The following is an 18,003-nucleotide window of genomic DNA, read 5'->3' as shown; positions in this document are numbered from 1 at the left end:
AGAGTATCAGTACTGTTAGGTAATAGATGGCCCATTCTCGATTACGGCGAATGCCTCCAGACCTATATGTCATCGATTTTCATGAAACTTGGTAGGATGATTGTTTATATGATGAACAATATCCGTACAAATTTTTAGGTCAATATATTAATTATTTAAAAAGTTATTAACAATTAAAAAATTTCAACGAATTTTTTTTTTCTATTCATATCTCGCTAACCGCAAAAGCTATCGACACGAATGTTTTTTTAAAATACGCACAAAACTACATACTTTGAAGATAATAATATAGAAAACCATTTTTTTTATTTTTTCAAATGTTATTAACTTTTGAATATAAAAAGTAAATTTTTTTCGATGACGATAGTCTTGGATTTAAAAAATTCTTTTTCCATTGTATTCCTTGGCCCTTTTTCTATGAAAAACTGTTTTAACATTTTTGTAATCGGCACTTCCAGCCTCGTAATAAATAATAAACTAGTTACGGCGCCGACGCGCCGTTCAGACGGCCGCAGACGCTCGAGCGGCACACTAACCGATTGTAGCTTTCTTGTTGTATTTGTATTTTTTTTTTACTACAATTTGGTCTTTATTACCTCTATTTTATTATACTATTGTTAACCTAATATCAAATAAATTCAGCTTTTGTATTAGTGATACAAATCTATAATAATTAAGGGCCCTAAGACGCGCCGGTTGGACAGCTTCTTGGCGTCAGGCTTAAGCACCTGGCAATTAGCTGATGTCGCACTAATGACAGTTCTAATTTATGGCCTCATAGATAGTGTAGGTGAGAGTGACAATATTTATTATTAAGAAAATTTGTAGGTGTGAGGTAGGCTGGCCGAAATATAAGTCTCTGAGGTTCGTCCTCCAAATTTAGTTTTCTCGTGAACGTTCACGTAGAAGGTTGTGTCTGCCATTCCAGTGAAGTTTTGTGCTTTCAAAATGGTAAGAAAGAGCCCCATAAGCATTAAATATTGCAAAAATATTTTTGATAAACATGAAAAAGCCCGTAGAGGGAATTTCAAAAAATTGTCAGATGGGATCTATGCTGCCTTTTCTTCATTTTTGCAAAGTGGTGAATTTTTGTGTGAAAGTTGCCGAGTAGTATGTTATCGGATCATGAAAGAACGAAAAAATCTGATCAATAATAATCAGACTCCACGTTCGATAGAAGATTATGTAAGAAATATACAGCAAGAAAAGCAGAGCAAAATTGAATCAGAAATTAATAGATCTGTTTCTTCAGTAGGCCAGGAAGGTGAGCCGATGGAGATAGACTCGTGCGATTCGGAATCATTTCAAAATCCATTCATTGATACTGATGGCACTAGAGACGAAGATTTTAGTTTAAGTTTGTGTCAGCAACAAAATGAAGTGCTTGAAACAGTGAATAAATTGTGCAAACAATTGAACATAGATATTATAAGCACAGCCGATAAGAAAAATTCTGAAGTTATACAGAAAAAGCTACATACTGTCACATTAAGTCTCAGTAAGTTATTCCTCAAAGACTCCAAAAATGCCATTACAGATAATCAAAGTGATTTTGAAACAAAATTTACGCAGGATTTAAAATTAAAGTACCATAAAGCTGAAAATCATTCAGAAAAAATTAACATTTTGTTATTTGCACCTTCTACTTGGAATCTATCTGAAATGCAGAAAAAAATAGGTTGTACAATGTATGCTGCTCGTGAGTCAAAAAAAATTCGTGAAACTGAAACTATATTTTATCAGCCCGTGCAACGCAATAGGTCATCAGCTCTAACAGATGTTTAAATCAAGATGGTAATAGATTTTTTCTTCAATTTTGAAATAAGTAGAGAATGTCCTGGTATGAGGGATACCAAAACTGTAAAACTAGGACAGTCATCAGAAAAGCTCCAAAAACGTTTACTGCTACATAGTATGAAAGAAATTTTTGCTCTTTTTACTGAGGAACACGGTAAGTTCCTTGGGTTTTCTACATTTTGTCGATATCGCCCTCCGCAATGTATTTTAGTAGACGAATCAAAACGTTTTCATAATGTTTGTGTTTGCATCAGTCATCAAAATATTAAACTGCTACTAGAACCTATACTTAAAATATGTAGAAAATTCAAATTGCAAGACCACATTCCTTTCAATTATCGACAAATTTTAGATGAAGCATTATGTTCAGAGACAACGGAAGCATGTCACTATGATGAATGTTTTGACTGTCCTGGTGTAAATGATGTACTAAGTAAGATCCTCGATGTATTTCAATCACATTCAATAGAGACACTTGAATTTAAGCAATGGGCTACTACTGACAATAGATGTCAATTAATTGATGTGCAGTATACAAAAAATGAATTCATGCAACATTTCCGACAAAAATTTATGAAAGAGTTTAGACTGCATAATTATATCGCTAAAAGTCAGGGTGACTTTGTAAGAAAAACAATAGAAAATTTGAGTGAAGATGAAATAGTTGTGATGTCAGACTTTGCAGAAAATTATGTTTGCACCCATCAAGATGAAGTCCAAGCTGCTCACTGGCGTTAGACTCAAGTAACGGTACATCCATTTTTTATTTATAGAAAAGTAAATGGTAAGGTAGAGAAGGAATCATTTGTGATAATTTCCGAAAACCTTCAACACAACGTACAAGCAGTGTCGTTGTTTCAAGAAAAACTTATTAATTATATCAAAAGTAAGAACTACAATGTACACAAAATTTTTTATGTGTCTGATGGAGCTGCGAGTCAGTACAAGAATCGATACAATTTTTTTAATTTAGCCCATCATCATCAAAAGTATTGTATCCATGCAGAGTGGCACTTTTTTGCAAGTTACCACGGAAAAGTCCGTGTGATGGAGTAGGCGGAACTGTGAAAAGATTAGCCCGCCGAGCTAGTTTAAGAGGCAAACATATAAGCAGTGCTGTAGAATTGTACAAGTGAGTAGTGTCAGCATTACCGAATATGACTTTTGCATATTGTACAAACGAAGAGCACGCAAAAATAACAGAAGAACTAAAACTAGATTTCGCAAAAGCTAAGACTATTAGTGGAACACAAATGCCTCATGCTTTTATTCCGCTTAATGAAAAACAGATAAAAATTAAGAAAGTATCATATTCTAATGAATTTATTGTACAGGACGTGTTGCAGTTATTTAATTATAATTCCATTGTTATATCTATAATAAACGTACAAATGTATTTATTCAAAATAAAACAAAAATTAAAGTGAATATTTTATTTAGAGCTTTCCCCATTTTCATTATTAATATAAAAGCTGAATTTGATATTAGGTTAACAATAGTATAATAAAATAGAGGTAATAAAGACTAAATTGTAGTAAAAAAAAAATACAAATACAACAAGAATGCTACAATCGGTTAGTGTGCCGCTCGAGCGTCTGCGGCCGTCCGAACGGCGCGTCGGCGCCGTCACTACTTTATTGTTTATTACGAGGCTGGAAGTGCCGATTACAAAAATGTTAAAACGGTTTTTCATAGAAAAAGGGCCAAGGAATACAATGGAAAAAGAATTTTTTAAATCCAAGACTACCGTCATCGAAAAAAATTTATTTTTTATATTCAAAAGTTAATAACATTTGAAAAAATAAAAAAAAAATGGATTTCTATATTATTATCTTCAAAGTATGTAGTTTTGTGCGTATTTAAAAAAAACATAAAAAAAACATTCGTGTCGATAGCTTTTACGGTTAGCGAGATATGAATAGAAAAAAAAAATTCGTTGAAATTTTTTAATTGTTAATAACTTTTTAAATAATTAATATATTGACCTAAAAATTTGTACGGATATTGTTCTTCATATAAACAATCATCCTACCAAGTTTCATGAAAATCGATGACATATAGGTCTGGAGGCATTCGCCGTAAGCGAGAATGGGCCAGATATCTCTTTTCATCATAAGGATTCAATGCAATTTTTCTTTGTTGAATAGTTTCAACATTGTGCAATTTAGATCTGATCGTACATTGCTGTCTTTTATGAATATGTAAATTTTGTAAACAGTCCAAATAATGATCAAATTCAATAGTTTTCTCGACAACGGAAGCCTTCACACCTTTAATTTTTTTCATAGCATCAATACCATTTACACGAATACAGTACATTTTACTCCTCAAACCAATAAATTCTGTTCGTATATTTCCATTACACTTGTCTTTCATTAAACCAACTACCTTCTTATTTACCCTTGGCATATCGAATACGTTGTCAGCAGGATAGCCAGAAGTGTTAAAATAATTTATGTTAGCTTTCATATCAGCATAAATGTCTTGACACTTTATTGAGTATATGAAACTATCAGTATCCGTATAGAGAAGCTTACAGTTTTTTCCATACATTCTTTTCATGTAATCATAATGAAAGCTGTACATTAATGTTTTGGATATGTCTAATACTGTAAGACCGACATAAATAGGTTTATTCAAATATACCTGAGTTTTACGCAACAGAACAGCGACCAAGTTTTCATCAAAAATAGCTCTACTATGAAAGTTAGGTTTTGAAACGAAAGCTTCCATACCATATCGTCCATCCCACTTTGTTAAAAGTTTTACATCAACATGTTTGCGAACGTTTTCCATAGTTTTACCATATATACTATTATTCATGAGTTTGAAAAGATTTTTTTGAAACTCATTTTTAGCTTTTGCTATCATCGAACTGTTCAGGTCGATGTATAGTTTTAGCAATGCAGATTGCTCGAATTTCAATACTCTATGAATTTTTACAAGCTTCAGTCCATGTTCAATAGCTTGTTTAAGAGCTCGATAATGTATCACATAATTTTTCTTATTCATGAGAGTAGCACATAATTTTTCAAGCTTAGAACCATGAAGCTTGATGTGCTCTGAGCAAAATGGAAAATCATTATGCTCATCGTGAATCGATTGCGGATAATCTAAATCGACTTCTAAAATATAACCCGTTGGAGCATCATCTGCAACTTGTAGAAAGTCAATTTTATCAAAATTTTCTTCCCACTCAATTTTATCTCGTGGCAAATATTGTGTCATCGCATATCCATACAAGTTATTAGCGTCTAGATAAACAAGGTACTCCTCTTCTACGCTACTATCAAATTTTTCTTTCATATATCTGTTGTTAGCTGCACCGTATCGATCTGAGCATTGACTCAAACCACCACGAATACCTGATTCTATAAATAAATGCATATCTATATCCGTCAAAAGTCTTAATGATATCTTTGTAAACTTGAGCATTGCATCCCATGAAAAACCTGGAGTTGTGTAATAGTGGGCTGGATCTAGACCATACGCTGTTAGGCATTGCTCGCAAAATTGTTCATAATTTTCTGCGAGTAATAAAATATCGATTTTCATGTATAAATCGCAATATTCACCTAAATTTTTTATGTTGAATGCTTTCCAAACTTGGAGGGCATGCTCGTAATCAGCATCCGATACTTCTGAATCAGTATTTTTTTTCAGACAAGCTGATTTCTTCAAGTTTTTCCCAGCAATCGATGTATTCATATAGAAGCACTCCTTTCCGCGTCAACAAATTTATTTTTTCTTCTTCAGTATCTTGAAATTCTGAATACACAATTTCATAACTATCCAAATAAGAAGCCAATTTGTCAAGTGACGAAGCCATAAACTTGAATGAATCAATGAATCGTAATTTGATTCCAGTGTCTGCAACAGTCTTTGTGAATGCAATATACTTTTCTTTCGTTAAAGGTAAAATTTCAATATTTTCAGAAAAGTGATTGGATTTATCACGAATAATAAAATGAGCATCATAACCACTAAGATTGTACAACATTTTCTAATCCAATTTTGAGAGCCAACCCGTTGTCAAAAAATTAATAATTAAACAATCATCTCAGGTTAATTCACAGTCTAAAAGAATTTTAAAATTGGAAATTAAGGATGTGTTTAATATTGTATTTTTGGTTTTACTGTAATGGTTAATTTGATTGTGATTATTAAATTGAGGTAAATGTTCGTTAGCGTGACTTTTATTCATTCTATATGTATTAGTTATTGTAACCATTTTTTTAATTGGTTTTAATAAAGATCTGATGAGGTTGGATATCTAGCAACGAAACACACGTGTGTAACCTGAGATGATTGTTTGATTATTAATTTTTGACAACGGGTTGGCTCTCAAAATTGGATTAGGAAATTTTGTTCAACAAATGGAGAGTGCTAATAATAATATATCCACTAAGATTGTGAAAAACTACAGGTACTATACGAGAATCTTGATAGTTCAGATTGCAACTTTGATGGGCTGCACCTCGATATATTTTTGTCAAGTGACAATGGTCATGAACTTTCATTGATTCGTTAATTAATTTTTCACAAATATGACATACGTTTGTTGCCTCGAATTGAGCGATTTTCTCTGGCGTAAGATCATTCATAGGTTTTGGATCATCATAAATATTTTTTATGTAATAAGAAATATTTTTTAACTCTTCTGCGAACCATTTCGCTGGCTCAGACCCGCGATAAGAATTATATCTTGATAAACTGTCTTGATGAACATTTCGTGGTATTGAATAGTAATAGTATTTTTATGAACATCTTGCTCATCAACTTTTGATTTTTTCAATAAGCATTCACAGTCTCCATAGATAATGAATGGCGACTTTAATTTGAATCCATAGTTCTTGAATTCAATCACATCTTGACCTTTTCTTGGCATCTGTACACTACACTTATTTATTTGCTTACAGTTCCTTTCATGTGCAACGAGTTTCTCTGAGGTGTTAAAATAATGCAAACATTGATCACAAATAAATTGTTTAGTTTTGCAGCTCGATAAACTGCTTCCTACTAATCTTGTAAGGTCTTTTATATAAATATAATGATAATTATTTGATATTTCATCATTTATCAATAAAAGATTGACATGATTTAATTTTTTATCATCTGTATGATAAAGAGGAATTATTTTTTTACCCTCTAAACCAAACACATTGATTGATATGCTGTTTTGTTTTTCAAATTTTGAAATTTGATTCAAAGAGACTGGATATGATATACCATTCGAATGGAGTTTATTCTCGTATGATATGTAATGACTTACTCTTTGAGGATGATTTGTATATTTAATTTTACATAAAGCTGCTAAGATTGCCCATATAAAGCATTTCTTACCATTATTTTCTACATTGATACAAGCATGCTTGTTTTTTAAAAATGTTGGTAGACGTATATAAGAACTTCCACTTCGCATTGGATTTAATTTATTAATATTGTAACGGGGGAGATAAATCTGAAAATGGGAAATTTATTTAACCCATTAACGCTCACAGGACGGTTTTTCGAGACCTGAGTTTGAACTATTCTCATGTCATGAATTCTCGTGGAAAAAATTCAGGAACCATTGTTTCTTATGTTTTCGAGTGTCCTCTTTCCAATGATGCTGGTTAAAATTGTCGCTGAAAAACTTTTACGGTCCAAAAATCAAAAATAAATAAAAAAAACATGATTTTCTGATTTAATTTTTTTTTTAAATCGACTTTTCGTTCCCTAAGCATTTTTTTTAATGCCTAAAACCCTTATAGATCGCGGCCTCGAGGTTTTAACTACAAGTTACTATGGTTCTCCGGATATGAAAATTTTTCGTATAAACAAAATGGCGGCCGAAGTGAAAATATTTATCTAAAACTTTACAAATTTTTTTCTCGAATACTATAGATTTTCATGAAAATTTTTAAAGAACAAAAATATCTTAGAATTAGTTATAAAATACTCTCAAATTTTTTCAGAATCATCCGAGAAAATTTTGGGATTTCGGAAAAGTCTGAATTGAAAATTTAAAAATTATGACGGAAAATTTTGAAATAATTTGAGAGCGTTCTTTGTTTGTTTTTAAGATATTTCTATTCTCAGAAAAACTTTCGTAAAGTGCATGGTTTTTGGTAAACAAAATATTTGTTTAGCAAACTTTAACATTTTTTTTCTCGAAAAGTATACTCTTTAGGAACATTTTTCTAAGAATAGAAATGTCTTAAAAACAAACAAAGAACGCTCTCAAATTATTTCAAAATTTTCCGTCATAATTTTTAAATTTTCAATTCAGAGACTTTTCCGAAATCCCAAAATTTTCTCGGATGATTCTGAAAAAATTTGAGAGTATTTTATAACTAATTCTAAGATATTTTTGTTCTTTAAAAATTTTCATGAAAATCTATAGTATTCGAGAAAAAAATTTGTAAAGTTTTAGATAAATATTTTCACTTCGGCCGCCATTTTGTTTATACGAAAAATTTTCATATCCGGAGAACCATAGTAACTTGTAGTTAAAACCTCGAGGCCGCGATCTATAAGGGTTTTAGGCATTAAAAAAAATGCTTAGGGAACGAAAAGTCGATTTAAAAAAAAAATTAAATCAGAAAATCATGTTTTTTTTATTTATTTTTGATTTTTGGACCGTAAAAGTTTTTCAGCGACAATTTTAACCAGCATCATTGGAAAGAGGACACTCGAAAACATAAGAAACAATGGTTCCTGAACTTTTTCCACGAGAATTCATGACATGAGAATAGTTCAAACTCAGGTCTCGAAAAACCGTCCTGTGAGCGTTAATGGGTTAAGAACAAATTCCCACGATGCAGAGCAAACCGCCGCTCCATTAAACACGTATAATAGTACGTGTATTCGCCTTAACGTCAGATGATTTATCCTAGTTGTCTTCTATTAAACAGAGTTGAACTCACCTTAAGTTACGTGTCTTGTGACACTCGTTGAGTTTTAAGTGTGAGCGACTTTACTGCTAATCTTCTTAATCCCCTAGATGTAATTGGATTAAAACCTAAGCCTTTTTTAATTACTTAAGCTACTAGGAAAATTAAATGACGAAAACGGCGAATAAATTTAACAGACTTTAATTAATAAAAAATCACTACAGTCTTTGTAGGGCCGAAAGACTAACGCTCACGAATAGGATTTTACAATTAACTATTTTCAGTGAGAAAGAGAGAGAGAGAGTAGATTCAAGATTCGAATTCTACCGCGAACTAACGCTCGACGCGAATACAAAAAATTAACGCTAACACAATTAAACAAAATACCGAATGTATTTTGTATCGCATATAATGACGGATGGTGCACCTACCATGCGGTGCAATTACGGTGATCAGCCGTAATTGTTTTTGCAAAAAATCTCAACTGCCGCTGCCTCTTGATTACCAGCTGCGCTGCCTCAATTCGCCTTTATCTACTGCATTCTGCTGCTTCTGCACCGCTGCTTGCTGCTGCAATACTATTGTTGCACACACGCATGTAATTGTTCCAAGGAAACTTTATTCGGCGAAAACAAAGTGCGAAAAACAAATCGGCGGTAACTCGCGTTCACAGCTGAGGCGTAACTGCTTATTTTAAAAGATTGCGCGCCCCCTCTCTCTCTCTCTCAATAGTTCGAACTAACGTGCGAAGACCAGAATCGCGAACGAGTCGATTAATTAAATCGACTACCGTTGCAGCCCCCTCCAAGTCCTAACTACCCGGGCAGGACGAATATCCGCGAATCGCCGCCACCAGGAACCTGAAAAGTAAAGAAGAAAAGGAACTAAATAATCAACTCCCTTCTTTATTTCGGCTAATTTTATTGCCCACCAGGGTCTACATCATCGTTTGGCTACACCTGGCGCTCGATGTTTCGGGTAGCGCCAGTGTGTAGCCTTCTTCGGGTACCGCTGGGAGTTGGTCACCCCAGGCTCCATACAGATGTAACAGCCCCTCAGCTGCGATCGAGATTGAGAAGCCTCCCGGTCTTGTGTAGGCTGCTCAGCAGTCAGAGGGGACTGCTGGGCTCTGACTCCCTAGGAGGCGGTAATAGTGACGCCTCCCACCGTGGCGGTCGCACGACCATCTTGTGACCTGACCACGATTGTGGTATCTGGAGCCATACGCCCGTCCACATGGACCGTGAGCATTGGTCCAGCGTCAGTAGCTCCCGAGGCTCTCTTCTCCTGAGCCGGCGCCGGGAGCGCTGCGGGGAACTCCTGTCCTTTGTCTACCCGCAGCAGGGCCTCTCCATAGGCCCTCTGACGCTGAGCCATCTTTGCCCACTCCCCGAGCAGTTCTTCTGCACCCTAGCGACTCATGAAGCGTCTCAAGTGCTCCTGTACCTGAGACTGTAGTTCTTGAGCGAACCGCCAGGCACTCTTCACCTCCTTGATCACCAGACGTACGTGTCTGAAGTCGAGGAGGAGAGTAGGCTGCTCCGGGATGCGGAGGTGGTTGCAGATCCAGTGCGATGCCCCACAGATTTCCCTGGGTCCTGGGCACTGGCTCGCACTGTCCGATGTCTGAGATACGCCGGACTTGAGGGTCTACATCCCCTGGTCCACTGTGGACTTGGGACGCTCGACACTGTCCTTGTCCTCCGTCTCTGTCGAAGCGTTCCGGGAAGCGTTCTTCGGGGCGACCCACGATGAGTCCCGGAGAACGTCTGCCACCAAAGCATTACGAGGTGTGTTCAAAAAGTAAGGTGACTGTGTATTTTTAAGAAAAAATATTTATTTATTTATCAATATTTATGTTGTCCACTTCAAAGTAATCCCCCTCAGATACAATACACTTATGCCAACGGTTTTTCCAATCCTCAAAGCACTTTTCATAAGCACTTTTCGGTATAGCCTTGAGCTCTTCCAGCGATGCAGACTTTATCTCTTCAATCGTTGCAAATCTCCGTCCTTTCATAGGTCTCTTTAATTTTGGGAACAAGAAAAAGTCATATGGTGCCAAATCCGGTGAATATGGTGGCTGAGGCATGATTGTGGTGTTGTTTTTGGCCAAAAAATCTCTTACAAGCAAAGATGAGTGAGCAGGGGCATTATCGTGATGCAAAAGTCATGAATTGTTTTTCCACAATTCTGGGCGTTTCATATGGTAAGAACTCCTGATGCACCACGCCATGGTAATCGAAGAAAACAGTGAGCAAAACTTTGACATTTGATCGAACTTGGTGTGCTTTTCTCGGTCTTGGCTCATCTGGACTCTTCCACTGGGACGATTGGACTTTGGTTTTGATATCATAACCATATATCCATGATTCGTCACCAGTTATGACCCTTGTGAGTAAATCTGGGTCGTCGTTGACGTCATTCAACAGTTCTTGAGCGATGCTCATGTGACGGTTCTTTTGGTCAAAATTTAGCAATTTCGGAACAAACTTCGCTGACACACGTCTCATGCCCAAAACGTTAGAAAAAATTTCATGGCACGAGTCAAGCGATATACCAACATTCTCAGCAACTTCCCTGATAGTGATTCGACGATTTTCCAGAACAATTTTCTTCACTGCTTGAACGATTTCATGAGTTGTTGACGTGCTTGGGCGTCCAGAGCGAGGCTCGTCATTGGCATCTTCCCGGCTATCTTGGAAGAGCTTGTACCACTTGTAAACTTTTTTTTTACTCAGAACAGTTTCACCGTATGCCACCGTCAACATTTCAAGTGTTTCGGAGCACTTTATTTTATTTTTTACACAAAATTTGATGCAAATCCTTTAATCCATATTTTTCGATAGCAAGAAATCGATGAGCACGCAAAACACTTATAACCTTTACGCCTCTCACAACCAAACAAAAAATGCTAAACACTTGAAACTTAGTACAGATGTTCGGGAAGAGTGCACCAACATAACAAAACATAAAAAATCGATAATCGAAAGTATGTTGCCTATGAAATTTGAAAAGTCACCTTACTTTTTGAACACACCTCGTATGTCGCTCCCTTCGGGTGGTCCCCACCAACTGGACCCTGTCGAAGCTCCGCAGATCTTCAATTAACTACGTCGCATCAGGGCCCAGTTGCAGATCTAACAGCATCTGTGTGATCACCTCGAAGGTCTCCTCTTCGACGACGATTCTCCGGTCCATCTGAAACATCCAAAACAAAAAATTTGGGATGAATCTCCCTGCGCGAAGAAAACCCTAATATACGCCGCATCCCACCAAGTTATACGTTCCCTCGCGATTCTTTGCGGAAACGTCCTGGCCCTCGTCGGTTACCGTTCGGGTTTATCGGCCCAACCGTCCTTTGCACGACGGCCACGGTGTTTCGAGGTCTACCTCTCCCTCTTGTTTCCTTCATGGGAGAGTTGATTCCTCATACTGGACCAGTAACCGTCTCTAGGACCTTTCGAAGTCGACTTCGACTCTCTTGGTTGGGGCAGATACCGGTAAATCCGACGTCTCGGTGGGATCCTTATCTACGGCCGTGGGGGGCTGCTAATTCGATCCGCTCGCTTGGTCAATCCCCTCCCGGATATTCGCACGCATTCGCGGAATCGTTCGCCTCCTCCGACTATTCAACTTGCGGCTCACGAGGATCGATGACCTCCTTGCTTTCCTCATCCTCACCCGGACCTTAGTACGGTTTAAGATCTTTGGCATGGAAGAGCTTGGACATGATCTCCAGTTGATTGCGTAGTCTGTACGTGTTTGATTCACAAACCTCTTCAATCACGTACGGACCGGCATATTTCGGCGCCGATTTGGCTGAAATGCCTTGGGCAGCCGAAGAGAGAATCCTTTTCCTCTTCCAAACCCAATCTCCGACCTTAAACTCGGGTTGCCGTCTCTTCCGATCATAATAAGCCGCCTGACGCGCAGCTTCCTCCTTTGACTTGGAGTTGGCCCTCTCCCATAAATTAGGGAGCTTTTCCATATGTTCAACCCAATCCACCACAGCTTGACCCTCCGAACATTCAAGGGCCTGCTGACCTTGGGTTCTTCTGAACGTCAAAGGAGATACCGGCTGATGCCCAAACATGAGCATCGCAGGACTGTATCCCGTGGCGCTATGAGTTGCCGAGTTCAACGCGAAGTTGAACTCTGACAGGTGCTCGTCCCAGCTCTTATGATCACGGCTTACGTACGACGTGATAATGGTACAGCCTCCCTCCCACTACCTTCCAAGTGGGGTGAGAATGTGGGTCTTGGCATACTTCCTGGTATTGTTGCAAATACCAGGCGTCAGTGGTCTTCGGCCGACTATTTATGGCACTCACTTCAATCCCCTCCTCCTCAAAGGCCCTAGACAATGCGTCAGGCACCACATTGAAATCCCCCTTTCGATATTCAATATCGAGGACATTGCCTTGTAATGCTAGCGCCCATCGCGCTAGTCTTCCCGTGGGATTTCTCATATTGTGGAGCCATTTCAGGCAACTATGATCAGTGATGACCCTGAAGTGATGCCCTTCAATGTACGGCCGGAACTTTCCAATAGCCCACACCACTGCCAAGCACTCTTTTTCGAAGACCGTATAATTTCTCTCAGCGCTGTTAAGTGATCGGCTGGCGTATTCTATCACACGCTCTTCTCCATCGACATCTTGCGTGAGGACTGCCCCGATCCCACTGTCACTGGCATCAGTTTGTAGTATAAACTGACCGTTAGGATCGGGAGATTGCGGTATTGGGGCGGAAGTCATCGCCTCCTGCAACCTCGTGAAAGCTCTCGCTTGCTCCTCCTCCCAAGAGAAACGTACATTCTTCTTTGTCAGGCGGCTTATAGGCTCAGCGATCATGGCAAACTCGGGTATAAAACGTCTATACCACGAAGTCATTCCCATGAATCGCTTCACCTGTTTGACAGTCCGGGGTGTTGGATATTCCAATATCGGTCGTATCTTCACTGGATCTGGTCTTACTCTGTTCTGGTTTACAAGAACTCCCAAGTACCTGACTTCCGTCTTGCCGAAGTGACTTTTGGCTTTGTTGATGGTTAAGCACACACCTAGAATTCTCTTTAATACCATTACTAGGTGCCGCTTATGCTCCTCAAAGGACGACGAAACCACAATTACGTCGTCAAGGTAAGCAAAAGCGAATGGATCCATAATTGGGCCTATCACCTTGTCCATCAACCTCTGGAAGGTCGCTCCTGCGTATGACAGTCCGAAGGGCATTCTCTTAAATTGAAAGTGCCCTAATCCAGGAACTGTAAACGATGATATTGGACGCGATTCTTCCTTTAAGGGAATTTAATGGTACGCACTGCTCAAGTCCAGAGTAGATATGAACTTTGCATTCCTTATCCGTCTTAGGATGTCGTTCATATATGGTAAGGGGTAGGCATCAGGTTTGGTAATCGCATTTACCTTTTGGTAATTCAGGCAAAACCTATATTTTCCATCAGCCTTTTTTACCATTACTATTGGACTTGACCATCCGCTGGTCGCTGGTTCGATTACATCTTTTTCCAGCATATCTTTGACCAGCGCGTGCATTTTCTCTCGCACTCTATCAGAGACTGGGTAGTATTTCTGTTTGATAGGTCGAGCATTTCCAACATCTATTTCGTGCTCAACCCCCACGGTACAGCCTAAAGCCTGACCTCCGTCAGGAATTAATCCATTAACGAGGTCTTGTATTTCCTCCAGCTGTGTCTCCGTGGCCTCCCACAGTCCTACCGGTGCGAGAAATGACGTACCATCAATTCCAGCCACTTCCATTGGTACTTTCCCTTGGGCGTCCTTAAGCCATAACTCATCCTCGTCGGGATCCAAAACTGCGCGAAACTCTCTTATAAAGTTCGCGCCTACGCAGTCGTCTGTGAGCAGTGGCGTAATGGCGACTCTGATTTCCCTCGTGATTCCTCCTACTTTAAGGGGGAGTATCACGTGACCAATTATAGGGCATGGGCACCCATCAGCGAGCCTTGCATCGCCCCCTCTGGTCACATTCAATCCGAGTTCCACCTCCGATGCCAATCTCAGCCCTAATTAACCCATGACCGTGGATGAGGCGCCGGTATAATAGAATGCTCTAATTTTAAAGTCACCTATGTCTACCCGCAACCACCACCTGGTCTTATCATCAGAGTCATATCCACAATTCGTATCTTTACCTCTCTTCGTCGTGCTTTTCAGCGGCTTTTTCCCTTCCGCTGCTGCGATGATGGTGGGCTTGCTTCTACTCGTGGATCCCATCGGCAGAGGAGCTTTTTGTGTGGAGAGGCTCTCCCTGGAGTCTCCCCCTCCTCCACAATTTGTATGTGGCCATCTGGTCCCTCCAGAATGACCACTCCTCTATTCTGTCGAGGGCTGGCATCAGGTTCGATCGCCTTCTGCTCCAACATACCGCTAGGCCCCGGGCTCTCTTGATGCCCTTCCAGGACCTGTTTGGATCCCTGGGTCGCCACAACTTGCTGTTTCCCCTCGGCGACCCGCAGCGAGAGGTCGAATCTACTGGCGGCGCGAAGATGACCTCTTCTCTTCGCTCTCCTTGCCGTTTCCCTTGTTGCAATCTGTGCAGAATTTACGACTAAATCCCAGTTTGCCACAAGCGGAACACTGGAGAGGCTTGGTGAAGTCGATCTTCCGCCTCTGTCTTTCTCACCGCTCGCCAGGAGACCTGGGAGAAGGAGAATTTTTCCTTCCCCCACGCCATCGGCTCTTACGCTGTTCTGAAGGGCTGCCTTGCTTCTCATTGGCCAACTTGCGCAACATCCGCTCGATGCCCTCCAGACGCTCTTCCATCTTCTTATCAGAAGTGGAAGCTTGCGTAGCCGATACCGATGCTTGTTCGGTAGGCCTCCTGGCAGGGTTCTCCACGGCCTGTCCGCTCTGCGGATTTCCCTCCTTCTTCGCACGCACCTTCCCTTCGCTGGCCATTGCAGCGGTTTGGGATTTATTACCAGCCGTTCTTTTGCTCGGCTGGTAGGCGTGCTGAGGGAAGATCGTCGAGTTGGGGTCGGCGAACACACGTGGACGACGACTGTAAGATAAGGTGTTCTGTACCTCGGTCGCCCTCCTGTTGAATTCGCGTATCGACTTCATCTCGCTCTGACGCAGCTGAATTTGGATGTTAGGAAGGAGGTTTGCATGGAGTAGGTCTAATAACCTCTCCAAGAGCATTGGTGGTTCTAGTCTATTGACAAGAGCCATCAGGTTGGACACGTAGTCTCGCACTAGTTTGCGTTACCTTCGAGGATCTCTGATACGGAACAAAGCACTTCGTCATCAGTTAGCTCTGCGCCCACGTGCAGATCTCCCAACCTTGACAGAAACGTATCTACGCTCTGTGCCCTACTGCCCGCAAACCTCAATTTCCATCCGCGGACAATTTTCCCAACATCTCGGGTTGTGGAGAGCCCTGAGGATAGTTGAGGACCGGTGCCAGATGATCCGCTTCGACTCCTCTGTCGAACAGGTGCGGATCTCCCATACTATTCCGGATCCTCTTCACCTCCTCTTCTTCGGAGGGCTTCCGGTGGGGTGACGTCCCTTCTTCTGGGTAGTGGTCTTGGAGGAGCCGGTTTGCTTCCCGGAATCCCAGAATCGTAGTGACAGGTGAATGTGTCCTGAAAGTCCACATTACGTCCGGAGCGCGGTTGAACCGAGTCGCGCTGAGAAGAACGGCTAGCATTGGCCATCTCATGGATTGCGTCTTCCAGCTCTCGTATTCGTAGGCGCATGTCCTGTGCCTCGCGCTCCGCACACACCTGTATTCCCTGCAGCGTCTGAAGGGTTTCTAGGATTCGACCAACCAGCTTGCGATTGCGGTCGACTCCCTCCTTGAGGTACTCTATTTCCCGGAAAGCTTCACTCAAGGATAATTCTTCCTGAGGTTTCTTCCGGGTGCAAGATTCCTGCGACCTGAGATCCGGAATGCTCCGTCTCCTCTCCCCCTCCTCCTGCTCCTGGGTGCGTAAGGCCTTCTGGATGAGCTCATCCTCTTCTTGGCGGCTGGCTTCACCCTCAGTGTCCTCATCCGGGCAGGTGAATGTTCTTGACATATCTGTCAAGGATATTCCCCCCTATTGATGATCCTTAGGGGATGGTCGCTATTCTCGTCTGCGCTGTGGGTTTCCAACTCGTCACAGACTGTGTCGAGCCACGCTTGTCGGGTGCGCCTTCTGCGCCCCGCCACCTCTTTACTGTGCGTGGTCTCTTCGAAATCTGTGACGGTGTACTCTCCTAGCAATCATCTCCCAAGCCTAGTCGCCTGCTGGATGACACTTCCATCCTTACGCAGCTCTAAATCCGCCAAATAGCTTTTGCGCTGTGCAGAGGTCAACTCTAATGCCCAATTGTCGATCTGAGCTGACAACAGAGCCATCTTGTCTCCGCACGGGTGTAGGATACGGTCGAGGTTTGAAATTATCGGCCTAATCGACCACTACCGCTTCCTATCACCCAAGGTATGAGCGGGGTATACACTATTTAGTGTAACTACCCTTAATGCCTCCTTTTTATAAGGCACAAACTCGCTAGATTATGAGCGCGCGCAGTCTCCGCAAGCTATCTATAAATATTATAAAAATATCCCACCTAAGGTCGGAGCCTGCTGTTTGCTTGCTCCGCCTGGCTAATATTTTCTGGACTGCACGCTTGGGTCGCGCTCTCTGCTTTTATCGTCGTTCAGGTGCTTCCAACCCCCCTTTATCCACCAAACTGTGTCTAAAATGGGTTAACATCTGATTTCTCCAAACGACCTGAAATCATTTCGACCCACTTATAATTATCGCTTTCGACCCTTTTTACAATCAACTTAACAATTTTTTAAGTAAAAAGTTCGAAGTGATTTCGTTTTTTTTCTCCAGCAGAGGGCGTACCGCTCACGATCTCGCGCTACCACCCGCTCAAACCTTCCTAAGCGCTCGCGCAATCGTCTCTCTCTCTCTCTCGTGCGTCGATTACCTTCGACGCACAATCCTATTCGCACGACACGGGTCTTAATACCAGTTGGGCGCCATGTAACGGGGGGATAAATCTGAAAATAGGAAATTTATTTAAAAACAAATTCCCACGATGCAGAGCAAACCGCCGCTCCATTAAACACGTATAATAGTACGTGTATTCGCCTTAACGTCAGATGATTTATCCTAGTTGTCTTCTATTAAACGGAGTTGAACTCACCTTAAGTCACGTGTCTTATGACACTCGTTGAGTTTTAAGTGTGAGCGACTTTACTCCTAATCTTCTTAATCCCCTAGATGTAATTGGATTAAAACTTAAGCCTTTTTTAATTACTTAAGCTACTAGGAAAATTAAATGAC

The 18,003-nt window shown here is 40.6% G+C and overlaps 1 protein-coding gene across 1 annotated transcript in view; it reads right to left on the bottom strand.

Annotated features, from left to right (window-relative positions):
• The window catches only part of LOC131667616 (protein unc-79 homolog), a gene marked incomplete at its 3' end in the record, with an annotated part of 3,688,809 nt that overhangs the window by 2,599,823 nt on the left and 1,070,983 nt on the right, over nt 1-18,003 (bottom strand). The window lies entirely within an intron of this gene.

This window comes from Phymastichus coffea, unplaced genomic scaffold (genome assembly GCF_024137745.1).
Source record: "Phymastichus coffea isolate CEN01 unplaced genomic scaffold, Cenicafe_Pcof_1.1 PCOF00005, whole genome shotgun sequence".
NCBI classification, from domain to species: domain Eukaryota; kingdom Metazoa; phylum Arthropoda; class Insecta; order Hymenoptera; family Eulophidae; genus Phymastichus; species Phymastichus coffea.
This window is presented reverse-complemented; position numbering and strand designations above follow the sequence as displayed.